This window comes from Anabrus simplex, chromosome 2, assembly GCF_040414725.1.
Source record: "Anabrus simplex isolate iqAnaSimp1 chromosome 2, ASM4041472v1, whole genome shotgun sequence".
Taxonomy (NCBI): Eukaryota; Metazoa; Arthropoda; class Insecta; order Orthoptera; family Tettigoniidae; genus Anabrus; species Anabrus simplex.
This window is the reverse complement of record NC_090266.1, coordinates 983,209,794-983,231,327: the sequence shown is the minus strand read 5'-3', so window position 1 is coordinate 983,231,327 and position 21,534 is coordinate 983,209,794. Positions and strand designations below refer to the sequence as shown.

At 40.0% G+C, this 21,534-nt stretch overlaps 1 protein-coding gene across 1 annotated transcript in view; it reads right to left on the bottom strand.

Moving 5' to 3' along the window:
• Positions 1–338: 338 nt before the first annotated feature.
• The window catches only part of Polr3I (RNA polymerase III subunit I), a 183,156-nt gene continuing 161,960 nt past the window's right edge, over positions 339–21,534 (bottom strand). The window contains exon 6 of the mRNA XM_067139604.2: positions 339–647. The gene's annotated coding sequence lies outside the window, so the exon portion shown is untranslated. The remainder of the gene's footprint in view (positions 648–21,534) is intronic.

Genomic DNA, 21,534 nt, shown 5'->3' with positions numbered 1-21,534 from the left:
TATTATCATCAAATCTTAATTGTTGACAAGTTTATGCAACGTAAACAATACTGAATATATATACGCACGACTTAGAGTGATTTGACAGAAGATAAGGATATTCTTGTAGAATGAAACATATTATTCTTTGTTTTAATAGCATGCATTTCCTACAGGTATGTTATAGTGTTATATGTGTTATAATAAGTGTTTTCACAGATTGAAAAGCATTAAAGTTATGTTAACTAAGTCGACACTTGAAAATATGGCTTCCTTCTTAATAAATTATACAGAAACCACAATACTGACTGTGACTGAGCTTGAGAAGTACCATAAGAAAGTGTTACACTGTTAGATAACTCTACGCGCTGCTGTGGCCAACCAGGCTTTTCTACACTCTGTGCATTCAATTTTCGTGCAGTTATGTAGAACATAGGACTTCTGGTGGATTCTAAATTAACTTTCATCCACTGAAATGTATGTGGGCAAAAGAAAAAGAGGATGGATTTCTAGGAAACATAGGTAGGTACTTTATTTAAATTGCCTTTCTTGATAAGACACAATTACATTAGGTTTTGTTCCTGAGTCAAGTTTTCCCTCAGAAGTTAACTTCATTTATGCTGATGCAGTTGGTGGTAAGATCTGATGAAACTTCTCAATACCCAGTCCTGCAAAATAAATATACAAATACATACATAGCGAAAGTACCATTAAACCATGTGTTAGAATCAGTGTATAAAGAGGTAGAGTATCAAAGTATTAATACCATATGTCGATGGTGAGAGACTGCAATTGATGTTGATACACAAAAACAGTGAAGGGCAATATATTACCTACTGTAATTACTGGTCATCAGGCTCACTACAAACAGGAGTTCACTTATTGATGTTGTTTCCTGCTGCTTCTATTATAGGGTCATTTTATGTACATAGGAAGAGTTAATCATTTTCAGAGGGTTAGGTAAGGCCCATAATGGATTAATCAATACACAGCAAACATTAACACCCTAGGAGAGAAGAGAAAATTATCATGCTTTCTTTACATTCAAGGGATCCATTTTGGTGTACTCTGGCACCCAAATTACAGACATTTTGGTTATTAGTATTAATTAGGACAACATTCTGTTAAATTGAAGGCATGCCCAGAAAAACAGATTAAACCTCAAAATTGAAAACAAAAATAGAGTTAAGTGTTGCCATTTGTTCTCAGATAAGAAATGTATCTGTTGTGACGCTCAGCTATCCATCAGTAATCACATTAGGTTAAATACAAAAGGTGAAAGTTCTTGTGTTTCTGGATTTGCCTTATCTGTAATGTCAAGAACTGGCTAAGCAACTGCTGCAATATAACTGCCTTCTAGAGGCGAGTAGTGGAACTAGTACATAAGCATGGTAAGAAATGCAGTAAATTATGTTCTAAATGAGAAAGTGTATTTGTGAATGATTCTTATAATAGCAGATAATAACAGTACATATAAGTTTTACAGAACATAATATTTTACAAAGATCATACTATTATAATCTAGTAATAATCTATTAAGTAGTTAACCATATCAATATTGTAGTAACTGAGCAGCGGTTGTTGGCACTCAACAATGAGAACATAAACAACAACAATGAAAGTAACTGAAGACCAAACTTTTCAGCTCCTTTAAGTATAATTGTGATGGAATAGAGGCTTATAATTCTGCGGAGCATAGAAGAAAAACAAAATAGGTCATTAGACCCTCACTTAGTTGTGTGACATTCCCCATCAAATATCATGATCCAAGACCCATAAATCCTGTAAAACTGAAATGCTTAAAGGAAAGGATGAAGTTTCGCTAATTTATCATGAATACTACCAAAACATGAAAACTGTTTCAGAATCAAAGAATATTTGTGATGAGCCATTTTTCTGATGATAACAATGCCTACTGCTAAATAACAACTTCAACCCTAAATTTCCTGGGAAAAATACAGTTAAGGTAAATGTACCAATAGACGACACCCATGCCTGGCAATACGTGACACTCAGTCTAAATGTCGTAACACTAAGGAATTTCCACATTCCGAGGGGGGTAGTGCAAGTACTGGCAACATTTGTGACCCTTACTTGATTACCTGGACTGATCCCTAGGATCCTTTTTTTTGCTATCTTGCTTTACGTCACACCGACACAGCGGTCTTTTGGCGACGATGGGATAGGAAAGGCCTAGGAGTGGGAAGGAAGCAGCCGTGGCCTTAATTAAGGTACAGCCCCAGCATTTGCCTGGTGTGAAAATGGGAAACCACGGAAAACCATCCTCAGGGCTGCCGACAGTGGGATTCGAATCCACTATTTGCCGGATGCAAGCTCACAGCTGCGCGCTTCTAACCGCACGGCCAACTCACCCGGTGATCCCTAGGGTCAGCGGAGTGTTTGTTTTCATGTGAATCAGATCTTTGAAAGACTTGTAAATGTATGACTCAATATTTCCCTTCTTCTAGACACATTCCTTAAAGTTTATTGTCTTATACAACTTGTTTTATGTAGGAAGGTGAAGTTTCTTACTGTATACCGGGTTGCAGGGTTCTAAGCTGCATTTATTTGCTTTAGGTGAAAAGATTAATCTTAAATTGCGTATGTTATTAGGGGTGTCATCTATTGGTCTTCCTGAACCCGACTGGCCCAAAGGTTGACAGGGGTGTCAGGCATTGGGATTTTGTTCTGCAAGGAAGTTGACTGTTAAAATAGTTATTTTTTAACATACATGGTAAACCACATTAATTCCATTATAATGTGACTTCCAGAACCAGTAGCTGACAGGGGTTGTCAAACATTGGTGTCCAAGGTGTCAGGCATTGGCTCGTTGATTCGTTTTACAATTTCTTTTCTGTCCTTTTTTAAATCCCTAGATTCAAAATGAAATTTAAAAAAATATATTCACAAAAGACCATGGATGATGCCATAGAAGAAGTGAGCGTTCTATGATGGTAGCAGCCAAGGGAATTCCTATAGTGACACTAATGTATTAAGTCATTTGATTTTGTTGTTTGTGTGGCTTGAATTTTTAAAACGTTGAAGACTGATTTCGTTGCATTTTTACTCCAAAGTTTCATCTCATAGCTTTTTTTAATTTGAAGACTGATTACACTGTCTTTTTTAACTTTAAAGTCTTATTTCATTTATGTTTACTTTTGAGACTGACTTTTTATATTTTTTACACACTAGCAACTGTTTTCCTTGACTAGCACTATTAGAGATGTTCTTCCTTTTAACAATGATCTAGATTAAATGTTTTTGTGTGTTTTAAAATATGTCATCTATTGGGCCAAGACGTACGCCATCTATTGGGAATCTTGACTTGAGGGGTGTCACCTATAGGGACTAATGCTAAACATGAGGATAAATTTAACTATCAATAGTCAAATTAAGAAAATGGAAAACTAAACCCATATTCCAGCAGGGGGTAGTCCAGGGCACTTAAGCTGTTTCTTGTTCGAAAAAAATAGTGTTGTGTGTCAGTACAGTTCTCATTTTGTCATTCCTTTTAAAAGTGTCATCTACAGGTACCTTTACCTTAGTATAACATGTTCAGAAAAGGTTACATGAAAGATTAAAATGGTAATTTTTGAGTTAGTAGTGAATATAAATATTATTTTTAATATTGGAGATAGCTTTGTAAAGGATAGAAGAAGTTTAATGTAAATGTCCTCTATTTATTAATGGTACTGTCTTGCAAAGGGCTTATTAAAGATAGTCTGTAAGAAAATATGTAAATTTATGGTGTTTGCTTGAGCCTTATGTCTACAAAAAATAAATACAGGCAATTCCTTATATCTTTTTCAGCCTCATTCAGAAAACTCAATTATCCTCAATTAAAAAAATTGTGGGTTAACCCATTTTTCTGGCATACCTTCAATTCACACTCCCATCAAGTCTGCCCATATTTGCTACTTGAACAAGCTTCTGAAGTAATGATTTACTGTCTGTACTTTAGAGAAACTGATAACATTTTTTGCGTATCATGCCATAGTCTTGACAAAAAAGTTCTGTATCTAGTCTCTCTGTTTAGCTGGTTTATTTCCTTCTGCCATTAATTTTTCATTAAGGTGAAATTCCTCTCATGTGTAACATTTGAATAGGGAATGGAAAACAAAAGCAATTTTAGCATATGTGGTGTTGTATGTTCCAAAAATGTCACCCATTGCTTATCACTTTAAAAGATATTAACACTTCTTCCATATAGCTCATCAGCTATAGATACTCTTCAAAAAGCATATGTTTGTCAGTATTCTTAATTTGAAAATGATCAACAACGCTACATAATATATCCATGGTTAATTACTCCACTGTTTCCCTTTTCCTTCTATAAAATTAAGTCTCTGTTTGTGTCACTGAATAATTCTATTTACAGTTCCTACGTCGTCGTCGGCAGTTACTCGTTTCTGAGTTAACAGATTTCCTGGCTAATAGCTCACTTCAATTCACAGCAGTTTGTGTTTAAACTTCTGGTGACTGTACAAGCCAATTCTTGCTTAAAATATACGTCCACATATCGCGCAATTAAGGGACAGGGGGAGATCTTGGCTGGGTTTGGCAAAGTTTGCGTTCCTGTCCCTTAATATCTTCATGTCTGCGACGTTCTTTTTCAAAGTGTTGAACTGAGGCACAGACACTTTCCCGCCAAAGTAGACGGTCCTTGGCAAGTGTTTATCAGGTTTGTGGGTTTATTTCTGCCATCTTTAAGGTTTGTTTCAGTTGGTCTTTGAAACTTCTCAGGGGGACACCCCGTGGTCTTGAACCGGAGCTAAGTTCACCATAGAGGATCTGGCGCGGTAGTTTTGTGTCATTCATGCGGCGCACATGTCCTGCACATCTGAGGCGATGGCCAACGACCAATGCTTCTAAACTCTCAGCACATGCTTTCTCGAGAATTTCAACATTCGAGACGTAGTTTTCCCACTTGATGTTCATGATGGAGTGTAGTTTTTGCTGGTGAAAGCGCTCCAGCTTTTTGATGTCACGGCGGTATAAGGTCCACGTTTCGCAGCCACAGAGAAGTGTACAGATGACTACAGCCTGGTACAGCATTAGTTTTGTGCGAATTGTAAGGCTTTTATTCCTGAAGACCGTGTGATAGTCGGCCAAAGGCCACATGGACAGCACGAAGCCTGTTTTCCACATCCTGTTCTGAAGTACAGCTCTTTGACGAGATAGTTTGGTGTTTGAGATGGTAATGTTAAATTCTGGAATGTTAGTATCTGATGCAGGCTGAGCAAGTACCTTGGTTTTATTTGGCGTTGATGGTGAGGCCAAAAAGATCATATGCATCCTTGAAACTGTTGACTGACTGTTGCAGTTCCTCAGGTATAAGAGCTGGTGATGCGGTATCATCAGCATACTGCATTTCAGTTACTCTAGTAACACTGATACGTCTTCGCAAGTGAAGTCTGGCCAAGTTGAAGAGGCCACCATCAAAGCAGTATTTAATCTCTACGCCGGGATCGTTTGTTGTTTCAAAAAGCATGCCTTCCAGATACAAGGCAAACAGATTTGGAGCAAGTACGCAACCCTGCTTCAATCCATGTGTGATTGGGAATGGTTCGGAGAAGTAGTTTTGATGGAGAATCTGTCCAATCATACCATCATGAAGTGCTTGCACCAGGCCCACAAAATACTCAGGACAGCCAAGGAGTCTCAGAACTGTCCACATAGCGAGTCTAGAGACACTGTCAAAGGCCTTTTCCAGGTCATAAAACACAAAATAGAGAGGCTTCTATTGTTCTCTGCATTTCTCTTGCAATTGCCTTACACAAAAGATGTCAACAGTACCTCTGGAGGCTCGGAACCCACATTGAAACTCTGGTAGATTCCTCTCGGAGATGACTTGCAGGCGCCTAAGGAGGATCCTTGCAAAAAGTTTACCTACAATAGATAGCAGAGAAATGCCACGATAGTTGTTACATATACTACGGTAACCTTTCTTGAAATAGTAGTAATATTAGCATTTTTGAAAACGCTGAGTACTTTTTGGGTTCCCCAAATTGAGAGGATGAGTAAAGAGCCTTGTTTTCAGGGGTAAGCCTCCACCTTGAACTAGTTCCAGAGGGATGTTGTCTGGTCCAGGTGCTTTCCAAGGTTTCAGCCTATCAGGTGCCACACAGAATTCCTGATAAGTTGGTGGCATCGCCATCCATGGTTGAGTTGGTGTTGTGGCACATCGCATAGAAATTCATCGGCAGCAGTGGAGCTTCAGTTTAAAACAGTGGATAAGTGTTCCTTCCAGCGCTCCAGGATGTCCTTACCATCGGTAAGAGTGTTAGCACCACCAACTATCTTCAGAGTTCCAACTGAAGAGCGAGATGGACCGTAGATCTCTTTTATTCCCGCGTAGAAGTTCCGCAGGTTTCTGGCATCAGATAGTCTTTGAAGTTCTAGAGCCTTTTCCTGCCACTAGTTGTTCTTCATTTCTCTTACTTGAGTCTGACATTTCTATTTCAGATCTTAAAATACAGCTTTTTTCACACGGGATGATGGATCTTGAAGACGGGATAGGTATACTTCCCGTTTGGCATTGACAAGGCTCAGAATTTCTTCATTGTTGTCCTCGAACCAGCCTTGCCTCTCTTTTCTCGTAGCCGATGATTTCCTCAGCTGACTCAATGATAGCTCTTTGGTGTGTTGACCATTCTTGCTTCACGTCATTTGTGCATACTGGATTTCTTGCCAATTGGTTCACGATAGCATTTTGGAAGACTGACAATATGAATTTATCTGAGAGCTTGAAAGTGGCAAACTTGCGTCGGGCCTTACTTGGGTGATGCACAGTTGGTTTCTGATGTAAGGATATTCTGAGTCGACAGATCAGAAGTTTGTGATCCGTCCAACAATCATGAATACTCCTCTTATCACACTGTCGGGTGATGACGTAGTGGAGGATGTGCCAGTGCTTAGGTTGTGGGTGCATCCATGTGGTCTTGTAACGATTAGGTAGGCAAAACTGAGTGTTAGTGTTGAACAGCTCAAGTTCTGCACACAGGCCGAGAAGTAGCAGATCATTGGCATTAGAATTGTGAATACCATGTTTGCCATTACACTTTCCCTCAACTGATTATCCCTCCCACTTTGGCATTGAAGTCTCCAAGCAGGAGCAGTTTGTCTGATGGTGCTATCTTGGTGATGATGGTGTTCAGCTGGTGATAGAAATGGTTCTTAGTTTCTTCATCGGCTTGCAGACTGGGGGCATAAGCAGAGATGAGTGTGATGAACCTATCTCTGGAGAGTGGTATACGGAGTGAAATGAGCCTTTCACTGAATGCAATGGGTGTGAGCTGATGATCATTTACCAGTTTGCTCTTAACTGCAAATCCAACTCCATGAATACGGTTCTCTCCTTCCTTTCCAAAAGATGGTATAGCCCGATCCAGACTAAACGATCTTCCCTTCATCTGACAGTCTAGTTTCGCTCAGTGCAGCGACGTCTATGTTTAGTATAGTAAGCTCATGGGTAGAGGCATGATATTTTTCGCATTAATTTATGTTCGATTTCGTGAAAGGAAACACATTTTTGCATTATTTTGTGAAACAGAACTGATCCCATCGCTTTAATACTTTCCCAAAGTTAGTCATGAAAAGTTTAATTCTTGATATTTGTGAATTATTTATGGAAAAGATAGATAAATAAAGAGAAGCAATACTGATAATCATTCATCATTTTTATCACTCTATATGGCCATACCATTAAGGGATTTTATAAAATATTAATACGAAGAGATGCTTCTTCTCTTTCCCTTAACACACGTGATATTGGAGTACAATTTGAAGATCCTTATTTTCCACGAATTTCGCTACAGTTTCGCACATATTGCAAAATAAGTAAATTTCGCTTTAAACTGGCCTTTTCGTAATAATTTGCGAAATCAAAATTTCTTAACCAGAATCATGTGATTCCTTAAGATATTTCAAAATCGCTTCAAAATATTTTTTGTCGCGTTTATCGTTAATGCGAAAAAATCATGCCTCTACTCATGGGTGATGAGAGCTGTTCTTCTCTCCGTTCTGTCACTGTTGTCGTTATCAAGCAATGTTCTGACATTCTAGGATCCAATTATAATTTTACATTCATCTGCCATATTTTGAACGCGAGTGGGGTTACCTGCTGTGTGTGGTTGCCCAGCCAGGCGAAAGGGTGACTTCCGATGTTTAGCCCACATTTTCTAGGGCCTTCCCTATTTGGGGTGGGTAGCGGTGTTCCGAAATAGGCCTGGCCACACACAGACTTAATTCTTGGGTAGCCACCTGGTCTCATGAAGACTACCATCACATAACTGCCACCAACATGCAGGTCTGGACTAGAGGCTCCCAGTTTACCCTAAACCTGCCTCCACCATCCTTGCCCCATCGCCGTTGGACTTGATCGAAGTGAAGAAAGAAGCAGGAAAAGTGCCACTGGTGTGGATTTGATTAACCCTCCAACACTCGCGCGGGCTACCCTCGTAGCCCAGCCATTTTCTTTTTATGTGATCGTTGCAGTGGCGAGGGGGTACAGAAGCGCGGTTTCAGGTACCTTCCTTCCTGTTAGTCCGGTGGCCATTTCGTCTGCGACTGCACGTCTTGGAGGTTGGAGCTGTGCTCAAGTCAGTGTTAAAGGTGAATGGGCTACGTCTGTAGCCCGCGCGAGTGCTGGTGTCACAATGGCTGCTAAGCATGAGAATATTATCCGACAGTGCTTAGACGAAAACAGTGACGATGATGAAGTTCCACAGGATGACAGTGATGATGGTGAAGAAGATTTTGTAACGGAACAAGTTCTGCACTCTGATACTGAGGAAGTAGATAAAGATTTTAGTGAGAATGTTGACCACTCTACTTCGGATAGCGAACAAAGTGGTAATGCTGATAGTGAAGTACATAGTATAACTAACTGTGCATTAACAGTGTGCAAAATCTCTGAAGAAGCTTGAAAACGTATTATAAATGAACAATAATTAATTTAAGACTTAAAAACGAAATAAGTAACAATGTATTCAATCAAAACCGAAATAAAATTGTGGACTACATATGTAGCCCACGCGAGTATTCCCGCAACGAAATTGCGCGCGAGTACCGCAGGGTTAAGGAGGATCCCAACTTGCCAGGAAGTGACCCTCACACTATGGTCTCGAAGCCATATCCTGTGGCACGAGATGAGACGTGCAAGGTTAGGCACCGAGATTGCAACGGATTGCCGCAGACTCCAGTTATGAGTGAGTAGCGCCTTCACAGCCAGTCCGTCTGGCATGACCTCATCCAATTCAACAATCGTTGGAAATCGAAGTGAGAGGATCCTCCTCCGCTTGTTTGCCGTTGGGTCTTCAACTGATGGATTCCAGTGACATTTCCTCTCCACTGAGGGGACCATCACCCCACCTAAGGGAGCTCATCCGCCCGAAGCCGCTGGCTCCTTTAGGGAGTCAGGTTATTTACCGCTGCCCAACACTTGGTGTTAGCAGTTTTACAGCTGGGTGTCAGGCCAGCCAACCCTCCTCCTTTCTCATTCCGGACTTGGGATTAGACAATGGCGGAGTTACAGTTCCTACCCAGACACAAATTTAGCAGCTCTCTCTCTTTGTGTCATAGAAGTGTATGTATGTTTTATGTTGGGTTATTCAGCTCGAAGGCTGGTTAGATCCTCTGCAGCTCCACCAACAGCTGTCATAAATAGCCTAGGCATCACTGAAGAGGTGTACTAGGGAAACGAGGAGTGAGGTAGTTTCCCGTTGCTTTCCTCACCCAGCCAGCCGCTGCTATTACATATCAGTCTGCCAAGCCCACTGAAATGCATGCACCAACCGACCCTATGAGCGGTATTTTCACACCATTCATAACAGGGACTGGCTATCTTCCCTTTAAGACAGATATTAAAAATCTCGCAAGGTAACCTCAAAATTCCTCAAAGGTATAACACATAAAAGTAAATGTATCATCGTAACATTCTGATGCAGAGTTTTTATGCAATTCTGATTCGTCTGGAAATCACAAGGAAATCACTTAGTTTTCTTAGTGGAATATTTGCACTAAAAAACACTTCACATAATTCTTCATGAAAGGAAGACGAATTGTTACTTGATGTCCAAGCAGTTCCTTTTAACAGTAATTGGAACACTGATTTTCTTGTTCACATTTTCAAGAGCTTGCAAATGATTTTTGCACCCGACAGATGTTGTACAGGGTACCATTTATCTGCAGCAACAGAACAATACAGTTTCATCAGCTGAGAATGTGTTTTCACCAAATTCTGACACATACGGTTTTAAACAACTTGCAGATCACTATTTTTTGTTTTGGCATTTCAACTGCACTGCAAAACAAAACATCACACACCTACAACACACATACCTTAAAAGGCCTATAGTTGCCAGTCAACTGTATGAACAAACACAGCTTCATCAAAGCAGTCAACACTTCTAATAAAGCAAAACTCGATACAAACCACATGACGTTGAGGGGATCACTCCAGGTTCTTCGAAATCAGTGATACAAACTGTACATACATATGCATTACAGTCAAGAAAAATTACAACTGCTGTATAGATAAGAAACAGCTAATGAAAACAGATGAGCAGTGCAGAACTAGAGTATGTGGGTTCATCCAAGAAAGTTCACAGTGAAGTGTTTTTATAGCTCCATGGCTAAATGGTTAGCGTGCTGGCCTTCGGTCACAGAGGTCTCGGGTTCGATTCCCGGCAGGTTCGGAAATTTTAACCATTATTGGTTAATTTCGCTGACTCAGGGGCTGGGTGTATGCGTCGTCTTCATCATCATTTCATCCTCATCACGACACGCAGGTCGTTTACGGGTGTCAAATCGAAAGACCTGCACCTGGCGAGCCGAACATGTCCTCGGACACTCCCGGCACTAAGAGCCATACGCCATTTCATAGTTTATAATTTAGAATTACACATATCTGATGAAAAATATCTATAAAAGCATGAACATTTTTAAAAAATTAAGTAAAAACATCCAAAAGCTGGGCTGAGTGGCTTAAACGGTTGGTAGGTTCGATCCTGGCTCAGTCCGGTGGTATATGTAGGTTCTCAAATATGTCAGTCTTGTGCCGGTACATTTAATGGCAAGTAAAAAAAACTCTTGCTGGACTAAATTTCGGCACCTTGACATCTCTGAAAACCATAAAAGTAGTTAATGAAGCATGAAAACAATAAACTTATTAAAACACCCAAATGTTAAAAAATGACTTTATTCTGGAAAATGTGAGAAAAATGTATTTTGGTAACCTTTAAAAACCCCATACTAAGTTATTTTTTTTCTGACTATGATTGGTGGCAGTTAAGTGTATTCTGCAATAATTTTTTGTGAGAATGCAGGTCCTTATGATAATTATTATGTGGTGTAAAACAGAAAACAGGATAGTTCAGATTATTTTGAATTCTTTGTATACTATATATACAACACACAAAAGGACATACAAAAAATAAATATTTCTTGCATATTTCAGCCATCCCAGACAATGACAATATTGACAACAATTACGAATCTTGGTTTTTTGTGGTAAACGAACTACGTGTATTGAAGTAGAGGAAGGTGGTAAAGGTTCCACAATCACAAAGAGGGAGTTTGAATCAGCACTTCAGTGATTACATGAAAATAAAGCTACTGGTCCAGATAACATACCGGGACAACTGCTAAAGAATGTGGAAGAGAGAAATTGAAATAACTTTTATATGCCATGATAAGCAGATGGTACGATGAAGGTGAATTTCCAGACAACTTCATCAAAAGAAAAAGAATTATGATAGCAAAGAAAGAAAGTATTGTAGAATGCTCTGATTATGGAAGCATAACTCTGCTCTCTCATACATACAAAATAATATCGCCGTGCAGTTAGGAGCGCGCAGCTGTGAGCTCGCATCCGGGAGATAGTGGGTTCGAATCCCATTGTCGGCAGCCCTGAAGATGGTTTTCCGTGGTTTCCCATTTTCACACCAGGCAAATGCTGGGGCTGTACATTAATTAAGGCCGCGGGCGCTTCCTTCCCATTCCTAGGCCTTCCCTGTTCCATCGTCGCCATAAGACCTATCTGTGTCGGTGCAACGTAAAGCAAATTAAAAAGTATAGTGAGTATAGGGCATAACATGATTGTGCACAATGTCCTCTATGTGTCTGGCAGCCGTAAGTTTGTTTCTGATTACCAGAAAGTCTGTTCGGTTGCCGAGAGTAATGCCATCCCAAACCATGACAGAACCAGAAATGAACTTGTCCACCTCCTCGACTGCTCCTTCTGTATACCACTCTCCATGGCAACAATACACCCATAGACGTCAATCACACTACGTTAGACAAAAGCGTGATTCATCAGTGAACATCACACTGCGTTAGGGTCAGAGCTGTCAGTTTCCATGCGAACGCACAAATCTCAGTTGACCTCTCCTGTGACAAAGCACTAATCCCAGACCTTTATAAGGCCTTAGTGACTTTAAGCCTGCCTCTCACAGTTGTTTGGAAACAGTTTGGTCACTGACAGTTGCATCAGTTGCTGTCCATAGTTCATCTTGGTGCTCATAAGGCCAGAACTGTGCTATCAAAGTGCACAAGTGACCACACACTGGTCCTCTCTGAGCGTAGTTTTTCGCTTTCTACCCTGACCTAATCTCCTAGAACAGAATTATCTTTCCCTGAATCTTTTCCAGGTCGTGAGAACAACAGATTTAGCCATATGAAGTCTTGGAGCCACTGCATGAATAGTCCTGCCTTCCTGCAACAGTGATGCAGACTTTTGGAACAGGGTGTGTTGGCCCTTGTCGATTCTAGAAGCATGTCTTAGCTAATTCTGGAAGACGGAAAGTTTGCGATTAGTGTCTGCCAATGTTCTGGAATATTGTGAAAACATCACGATTTGATAAAGTTTTGATTGGTGGATCTGGGTGGCTATGGGAAAGCTCCTGTGCTATGATGGGTCACTCGGTAATCACACCAAGATCGGCCTTGTCTTTTTAAGAGAGTGAGGCGATATTTCGTGGTCTTTCGTTTTCTTGTCAGTCCAGCGATAAGACGCACGTTGGCGAATCCTTGCTCCCGAGATGGGCTACATTCGGGTAAGCACTGTTGGTTTCACTTCCACCTTAATTTTAACATTTAATGTTCGCTTGTACTTTCACGTAGGAGTTTGCCGTACTTGCCCAGACTCGCCAATCAATTTCTCAGATGCCTTACAAAGCACGTTTACTTTCATTTAATATTGTATTTGTATCCTGCGTTTCCTCTTGCCCTCAAAACTGTATTGTAGAAGTTGCCGTATGTTAAGATATATTTTGTTTACCTCTTGGCCTAAGAGGAAGCTTTCGGCAACTACATCTAATTTGTATTTTGGAAATAGTGTAACTGGATTGTTGGGATAGGTGGATTTTGTTCCAAATTTCTTTGTAATGTTTATTTTGGAAATAATATATTGAATCAAGGGATCACGGTTGATTTTTCTGGAAACCCACAACCTTCGTATCCCAATGGCCCTGGTAGGTTTCCCAGACCCACTCCACATTCCTTTATTATAGTCGTCACGTTGCCCAACCTGATGTTTATTTGTTTCTATTGGCGCAGTTCATCTGATGTATTATTGTGTGTTAAGGTTTTAAAGTGCCGTGTAATTTGATTTTTTTTTCCACTCTTCTTAACTGTGTATCGTGTAACCACTGGAATCCAGTTACAGTAGTGATTCTTATAGCGTGCTTCATGATAATGTAGTTCTCTCTAATGTATAGATTCAAGTCCTGCATATTCTATTCCTGAAGAACTTCAGTACATTTTGAACTTTGGACGATTCCCAGGAGGACCCAGACTTCCGTATTATTGACTTTTCGTTGATTCATCTTGTTGTGATATTATTGAAGGTACACCCCAGATAAAATGAAGAGGATATCACACAAGGAAAGTGTGAGTAGTTCTGTTTTAAATCCTTCAGAGAGTGAACCTAGTACTGAGAGAAAAGTCAGTGACATGGCATTAAATGAAAAATTCCACACAGTTAAAGTGTCGGTGCATGAACCTTCCCACGAGTCTGAAGAAACCAGATCTGTCCGTAACACAAGTGGAAAAGCGTCAGTGGGCAAAACACAAACAGTTACATCTCAGCAATGTGCATGATGGCCTTGCAAGATTCTGAAACGCTGCAGACCATTGATCATTGGCCATTCCCATATGGAATGTGATTGTGATCACAGTATGATAGAAAAAGAAAAGAAGTTCAATGGAAACACTGATCACTGTTAACGACTGGGCACAACTGATTAGGTAGTTCACCAAGAATAAGCCTTTTATCGCAAAGAAATGTACCAGGAAGAACTTTTGAATTTCTCAGCGCTTTTGCGTGATCTTCTGCAACACAGGAAAGGAAACAGAAACGGAGGTCGTCTCAACTGGAGGAGAGTAAAATGGTTGCATTTTGATAAAGTGACATGGGCACCACTCATTATAAAACAAAACTTGATGCCAGTGAATTTGTATAGGTCCATGCTGAGGTGCGGTAAGTGTACCACCCTAAACCCACCTGCAATTTCAATGGTCCAGTTTTCATCTCTGACAAAAAGAAGAATGATTTAATGGATCTCCTCCAATTTGTCTCGCCAGTTTTCCACAACTTCTACAAGGAGATTCCCTCAGCAAGCACAGTAAGAGACTTGCACCCCAACACTCTCAATGATGGCGGCGATGAACAACACGATGTCGTGTGTACATAATGTTTTTGTCAATGAAATGTGACATTTTGTGAGGTGAACTGTCACAACACCTATTCCCTTGCATGCTCAGTTTTCATACTGGATGCTGTCAACTGAATCAGTTTGGCTATGAAGCAGATCAAAACTCGAACAGTCGTAAAGTGTTTTGCAAAAGCGGGATTTGCAGAAAATGACGTTGGCACACCTGAGGAAGTGACTGAAAATGTACTGAAATCTACGCAGAGCCAACAACAGAATTTCGTATGTAATGTAGACGAATATATTCGCAGCGAACACCAGCTTGCTACTTGCTACAGTTTCCATTCTGCTGTACAGCTTCTGAAGATCTACCGTACAGAGAATGAAGAAGATGATAATCTGGGGGACGAAGACCAAGAAGAGGAGGAGGAGGAGGAGGAGGAGGAGGAAAGAGAAAGCCAGGAAAAAATATGCACTCATTAACAAGCTACTGTTATTGAGTGTGTCAGGGACGTTATGAGATTTGCTGTCAAGTCGAATTCACCATGACTTCTTGAGCTACTATACAGTGCTAAAGACTGCATCGAGAAAGACATGACATAGAGGAAGGTGAAACAGGTTTCTTTGTTAGACATGTTGAAGAAGGAATAATTTGACAAATACAGCATTGTGTGTTATGTGTTATATGTATACTGTAGTATGTTCATTAAACATGTGGAATAAGGCAGAAATTGTGTTATACAGTGTGTGTTACAGTGAATGTATTCTGTAGTTTGTCTATTAAACATGTGGAATATGGCAGTAATTGTCTGGTTTTCATTGAGTACGGTATGTACAGTACATCCTGTACATAATATGTTGAGTGCAGGCCTATGGGAGAGTAATAAAAACATACTGTACATCACGATATTGTGTTACTGAGATTTGCATCACCAAAACTAGACTAATGCATCAGGGGAAGTAAATTGTGATTTTTTTGTATTATGTGATTCAATCCGGAAACCTGTCTGATTCGGAAAAGAAAATCTGACACTTGCGATTCCGCTTTGAGCAAATTTTGATGTATTACTAAATGTGGGTGTGCAAAGTGTGTTAGGTCATCATTTATTTGACAACTCGTGTTGTTTGGCTCTCTAATTACGTGAATTTACATGGAATTCATTATGATGATTTACCCCACTGTTGTGAACAGTATTAGGTTCCTGAAGACATCATTCAAATTACTTATATTTCACAACTTGGATTTTGGGTTTCGAATTGATTTTTATAAATTGATTTTCTCAAACCTAGTAACTTGTGACATAATGAACTTTACACACCCACCCATCATATATTATTGCTAATTTACACATGTACATAACAAGAATTAAAATGAATATTTGATGATGATGATGCTTGTTGTTGCTACTTGCTTTACGTCGTACCGACACAGATATGTCTTATGGAGACGATGGGATAGGAAAGGCCTAGGAAGTGGAAGGAAGCGGCCGTGGCCTTAATTAAGGTACAGCCCCGGCATTTGCCTGGTGTGAAAATGGGAAACCACGGGAAACCGTCTTCAGAGCTGCCGACAGTGGGATTCGAACCCACTATCTCCCGATTATTGGATACTGGCCGCAGCTTGTTGTTGAAAGGGGTCTAACATCTAGGTCATTGGTCCAAAAATGAATACAGTACAAGTTCCCTACAGCAAGTACGGCATATAACGAGAACTCCGATATAACAACAGCTTTTTTCTGTCCTTTGAAAATCCCTATATTAAAGTGTGTATTATCCTTCGGTAAGAGCAAGAACCCTATGACTGATGTATCCGTTATTGCCAGCGATTAAGAGTGTATAATTTTTTCCATTATCAATATTTATGCACTCGAGCGATTATATTGAATGTGATTGATAATTTTCGGTATTTTTTTTTTTTTTTGCTATGTGCACTAGTCAGCTCTCACATCGACATTTCAACTCAAAGGCAATATCGGAATTGATTAGCAATAACTCATCGACTGGTGTTCTATAAGCACAATTCGAAATGAAAGAGAACATGTTTTTGTAATAAATGCGTACATAACGCGGCCGATAGCAGTAGTTAACTCACTACAAATAAAGGTTGAAGTAAACGATTGCTTCATTTAAAACTATGTACTGAAATTGAGCAAGAATGTGATACACCTGAAGATACGATGCAGAGTGGATGACTGATTTCGGAGATTAGTTTATTCAGTAAAAGCTCATTAGGCGTTTCTGCAGAAGAAAAGGAAAGATAATGTGTTACAAGTATAAAGATTGCACTTTCCACCTAATCAATACTATTATTTATTATAAGGTACTTAAAACATTTTACCAGGCGAGTTGGCCGTGCTGTTAGGGGCGCGCTACTGTGAGCTTGCATCCGGGAGATAGTGGGTTCGAATCCCACTGTCGGCAGCTCTGGAGACGGTTTCCCATTTTCACACCAGGCAAATGCTGGGGCTGTACCTTAATCAAGGCCACGGCCACTTTCTTTCAACTCCTAGGCCTTTCCTATCCCATCGTCGCCCAAAACCTATCTGTGTCAATGCGACGTAAAGCCACTAGAAAAAACCACACCAGCATTTTACATTACAGTACCGGTTTAACATATAATATTAAAACACTACTTATTCTAGTTTTACATGACTAACTGATATGTTATGGTGTTAAAATGTGCTTGGAAGAGAAATGTAAAAGGGTGAGGGCTTGGGGATGGGCTGGGGTAGGAGGGGGTGTGTCCTGCAGAGTCTTGGTTGTGTGTTTTTGTTTCTGTTTATTGACTCTCTTTACGTAAATGTTTTTTAAGGGAGGGATGGTGGCTCCCTTGCTCTCCCTTGCTCCACCACCTTTTCCCTCCACTGCCACAATAGCCAGCCCCCGTCGTACACGAAGCAATGCACGGCGCGCTCCCAACAAGTACACAGGTGACAGACTAGAGACAGCAAGAAAGTAACACGGATACGCAATATTTATATAACATGGTTCATACACATTCTCTAACAGAAAAACTCTTTTCTCTCTTCTATTTAGATAATCTGACACAGCACAATTCTCTAACAGATCGCAATTATGAAGAAGGGAACATTTTCACCATCCCACTTCTGATAATGAGGCATTAAACTTAGACAACTTGACCTTGAGGAAACTACATGAAGATTTTAAATTTATTTGCCCCTTTAAAACACACAACTCGCACATGTTTTATTGTAGAAGTCAAAGTACGCTAAAAACATCAAGACATGCGATACTTTATTATTAAACTTTTAGAAAACATAGACATCCTACTGACGCAAGTTTTATAAAAACATCGCACCATTTAAATTAGAAGCGAGACGTTTTTAAAACTTAAAATAAGAGTACATAACATGTAATAATGAAAACAAAAGAATGTGTGTGTGACTGAACATCAAGATCAGTGACATCATAATGAACTGTTGAACAATTTTAGATTTTTACATTTCTCATCCAGGAACTTTTTAACACCACAACATATCAATGCAACTTAGAATTAGTCATCTAAAACTAGAATAAGTAGTGTGTTAACATTTTATGTTGTTTGTTGTTTGTCCAACCCTTGACCCGTTTCCCTACGGGGTCGGGTATTAGGGGAGTTGAATCTGTCGTGGCGGGTTTTTATGACTGGATGCCCTTCCCTGACATCAACCTCATCAGAGTTAATGAGATGAAATGAATGACGTGATATATTATAGTAGGGAGAGGGAGAACCCGGTGCCAGCACATAGCCTACTCCTGTCGAATAGCACCAAGGGGTCTGCTCAAGGCTTAACGTCTCCATCCGACAGACGAATTGCCATCAACAGCGTCATATGCCCTCACTCCATATGAGCACTGCGGAGAGGTTTGGAATTTAATCCAAGCTTTTGGCACGCAATCTAGTGATTAGAAATTTTATACCACCACCTCCCCTACCCTGCCGGCCAACATTCTGATGGTGAAATTTTTTTCGACCAATGGGACTCAAACCGGCTAACCTTGGTGTCAGATTGTTTAGACTTCAGCGCCTTAACGAACATGGCCAACAGACGAGCTTTGTTAATATTTTATGTTATCTTTAAAAAATGATCAAGGTTCTTCAGCAGCTGAAGATGACCCACACATAGGGTCGAAAACGGTACTGTAATGTAAAATGTTTTGAGTACCTTATAATAATATACTTATACTTGTGATCATTGAAATTACAGTGAAACTCGGTTAAGAAGTTCCCGCATAAGAAGTTTTTCCGCCTAAGAAGTGTGATATTCTTGGTCCCTTTATCAGTTGCATTAAGATACATGTATATTTTTCCCGTTCAAAGTGTTCTGTTGTAAATATATTTCCCGGTTAAACAGTTCAGATTTTAGAGCCCCTTCAGATAGAAAACGTCTGCTCAAAGCAGCCCATGGTTAGAACCCTCCAGTCTCTGCGCAAGTTGCACCCTGTGTTAGACCGTTCGCGTGCTCGCGGTGTGTGTCTGGTGTCACGGAACCTGTGCGGGCTTGCCAAGGCCATACGACGTCATGCTACGACAACATGGACACCAGATGCTCAATCTCACCTTGTGGAATCGAATCGAACCCATCAGTCGAAATTTTCACTCCACCGTTCCATCTAGCGGAATAGAATCGAACGAGATTCTACGTGGGAAACATAAAGCACACAATGGATGGTTTGATAAAACTTTAATTCAGTAATTTGCGGGCCGCGACAGGGTGAAGTCGTTAATCGAGGTGGCCTAAACATTAATTAAAAACCGTAGTGTGTGTTTGTTCAAAACATTACTGTTAATCTACCACAAAACTGAATATTGTCGTAGAAGAAATTACATTTTTGAACTAAACTGATAAGATTCTCCGTGTCCATTATTAGTGAGGTGAACAAAAACAACTTCCCGACTCTATGCAGGAAACAGCCGACTTGCCAGCTGATACACATGCCGCCAAACAGCCGGCCAAAAGATCACAATCGTCTCCGAAGTTGAACGAATGTTGATAGCCAACTGGGTGTTGGTGGGAGGCACACAGAGGCATTGCAATACCACGTGTTGCCATAAAATTGAAAGTTATTTTTAATTTTACCTTTATACGAGCTAAACATTGTATTATCGTGTCGATCATAATTATTACATCGCATTATTAGAACGTAGCACAAGGATGAGGAGACATGAAATAAAATTCTCGCAGGGAAAGAAACTGTTTACGTTTAATGTGCTACCGTTGCTACTGTGCCTCCCACGTTATACCCCAGATACTTTTCCACGCACTCCTTTCTGCAACTTCGAACCTGTGTTTCTTTCCTTCATTACCTATAGCAAGAAGAGGATTGAAGCGGGAAAATAAAATACTGGCTTGGCAATGTGGTACTTGCAAAAACAGCCTGAAACTACTCCCGCTGCCGTGACAACCAGTAGGAAAGCAGAGGCAATTTAGGCCTAGGTTCTAAGAATCTCTAAGAATAAGTGGCCAGATTTCCCATTTGCTGCCGTTATCCTTGAAGCAGGTGTCGGGGGTGTGAGGAAGATAGAAAGAACATGCTAACAAACTGTAGTACACGTCTTGTCTTTATGTCTTGTAAGCCTAAGCTACGGATTGCCAAGCATAGTGTAGCGTCGTAATTAGTATGAATAGAAGTTGTGAAGTTAGTTGTACTTGTAATATCAACGTACAAACGTTTTAAGTGAAAATGAGCGGAACTCAGAAGAAAGAGATCAAGCGAAAGGCACTAACAACAAAAGACAAAGTGGAGATTATAAGGAAAGTGGAGTCATCTACACTTTCCCGTGTTGCTTTGGCAAAGGAGCTGGGGATGCCGCCGTCTTACTTTGAACGGCATTATAGCGAAGAAAGAAGAGATCTTTGCTTCTGCAGGGAATACTTTAGCAAATTGCAAGGAAGTTAAATCTGAAAAGTACGATGAAATAGAACAAGATCTGCTAATATGGTTTAAACAACAGCGAAGTTTAAAACATACCTTTCAGTGGAACTATTGTGGAGAAAGCCAAAAAATTGCATTCAAATTAAGGGTACCTTTTACCGCGTCGAACGGGTGGCTGGACCGCTTTAAAAATCGATCCGGCATCATTTACGAAACAATTTGTGGCGAAGCAGAGAGTGTGTGTGCGGAGGAAAGGGAAGCGCGGAAGGAAATGGTTCTGCCTGCTAAAATAAGCAAACCTTGAAACGTTTTTAATCTTGATGAATTCGCACTTTTTTACCAGCTTATTCCGGATATGTCTCTAGTTTTGAAGGGAGAATCTTGCCACGTGGTAAAATTAAGTAAAATGTATTTCTAATTCGATATGTTCAATTATTTTACTTTATTTCTAAAAATATTGTTATGATAATCAAATTTTTATATTGTGGCTTTCTGTTAGCAGCTCTTATATATCGGCCTATTTCGGTATTGTTCAAACACAAGGAAATCTGTTGGCTGTGTGTTTCACATGTATTTCAGAGTACAGAATAAGTTTTTGGGCATTACCCCTTTTAAGATTTTTTTTTTTTTTTTTTTTTTTTTTTGTGCAGTCCCTTGAAAAACTTCTTAACAGAGATTCACTGTATCAATACAGGACGTGAAGCTAATAGATTATGATTAAGATAATGTGTTAAGCGAGAAAATGTACTGTTGAATACACAAATAAAAACTATCCAACATCACGGTGTGAGTTTCAACATATGTGCCACTGTTGAAAGATGTGGATGCCTGTCCACTGCCTGCATTTGTCTTCGTTAATAAACGATTTCACAACTTTTCCAGTATCTATAATGGGACTACCACAAGACAAATATGCACCATGCTAGTCAACTTCACCACGGTTGTGTTCCTAATTCTTACGTAGTCTATCAAGCGACAAATATTTGCTACCCTTCACTGCATCACTCAACACAGAATAAATTTCCAA